Here is a 1,912-nt window from a genome sequence, read left to right as displayed (position 1 = left end):
CACTAAGGGAGTGAGGAAGCAGCCCATGAAACCACCTGGGAGAGGAGTGCTGCAGGCAGAGAGATCAGAAATGTGAAGGTGGGGTCATTCTTGACTTGGACTGTGTTCGCTGAAGTGAATTTTGCCTCTGTGAACATGGCTGTCTATATATTCCTTAGAGAACTGGCCATGTTTGGGGCTTTCAATAAAAGTAGAAATTTGGAGGATGGTTGGCAAAAAGTGGGGAGAGAGTCTTGGGATGGGGGGAGGCTCAAGAGAATGATGAGGTGAGGTCTTTAAATGGCTTTATATCTCAATTGTCTCATCCTAGGGTGTGTTTACATCAGAGTTTCTAATCCTTGGCACTGTGGATATTTTGAGCAGATAATTCACTGTTTGGGTTGGAGGTGGGAAAGCAGTCATGTGCACTGTAGGATGTTTAGCAAAATCCCTGGTCTCTACTTTCTTGGTACCAGTAATAGTATTCCCCCATTTGCAACAACCGAAATGTTTCCAGACATTGCCAAATGTCATCTGGGGCACAAAATTGTCCCTGGTTCAGACCCGCTGGTCTACACATTGGTAGAACAGGGATTAGAATTTTTTTTTTTACTAGCAGAAAGTCATGATGGGAAAGTTTAATCAACATTTATTTCAAATTTGTTAGGAAGCTGTATATATATCGAGCAGCAATGAGCCAAGTGCTTTTCATGTATTAGTTTATTTACTCATAACAATCCAATGAAGGAGGTGTCATTAGTTTTATTGTATATATGAGAAACTGAGGCTTCTGCAGATTGAGTGACTTGTCCAAGTTCACACAGTTAGTGAACAACAGAGCCAGAATTCAAATTCAGGTTTGTGTGACTCTAAAGACTATCTTTTGGCTAGATCTGCACTGCCTAATGTGGTAGACACTAGTCATATGTAGCTATTTAAATTAAAATTAGTTAAAATTAAATGAGGTTAAAAATGCAGTTGCACTAGCCACATTTCAACTGTTCAATAGCAACTTGTGACTAATGACTAACGTGTTGGACAGTGCAGCTATAGCACATTTCATTCACTGCAGAAAGTTTTGTTGGAAAGCACTGCCTGGTCCAATTGGCCCAGGAGGAGGTGGAGGCATAAGATGAGTGAGTAGACACAGCCTTAATCTCCTTGGGTGGCATTCCTCAGGACTCAATGTGGTTCCTCCATCCCACCTCAAGCCAATCCCACTGGTCCTCTCTGTTCCCAACTCCCCGCCCTCTCCTCCTTGGAAAGCTCCAGCTTAGCACCCATTGCATTCTGAAGCCTCCCCAGAGAAGGTAGACACTGCTGCTGTCTTTTGGTAATGATTTTCTCTGTGGCCTGGCTCACCTCCGCAGGCTTACACAATCTGCTTGCCATGGTCAGTCTACCTGCAGGAAATGCTTGTGGGAGGCAGGCATGATCCTGGTTTTGCAAGGAATTTTACTTTTGTTTGCAGAAAAGGCCTCAGAGTGAGAGACAAGCCTGGCTGGAAGTCTATTTTTAGTTCCATGAAGACAGCCAACAGCCCTCTGAGCTCACTGAGGGCTTCTTGCTCGTGTGAGCATGAAAAAGACAGTAAGGAAAGACAAGGCCTTATCAAGTCCAAACAGAAAATTGATGTCAGAATTATTTATTTTTCCTATTAAATTTTTTTTTTTTAAAAGCAGGCCATCTTTTCAAATGTAAACTATCTGAGTATCCCAAAGCTATTAAGACAGTGAGCTCAGTATAACATAGTACAGTATAGGAAACAAGTTCCAGATGCTGAATGACAGTCTTTTAAAGCCAATACCCATCCTGGAACAATTGAAGTCCTAAGGGTGGGCACTGGGAGGCACAATGAGTTACAGCTGGTACTTCAATTTAGATTGTATGTTCTCACCTGTCTCAGGACTCTTACTGTGATTTCTCCCCCTTT

The sequence above is a fragment of the Cynocephalus volans genome, chromosome 9, assembly GCF_027409185.1.
Source record: "Cynocephalus volans isolate mCynVol1 chromosome 9, mCynVol1.pri, whole genome shotgun sequence".
Classification (NCBI taxonomy): Eukaryota; Metazoa; Chordata; class Mammalia; order Dermoptera; family Cynocephalidae; genus Cynocephalus; species Cynocephalus volans.
This window is presented reverse-complemented; position numbering follows the sequence as displayed.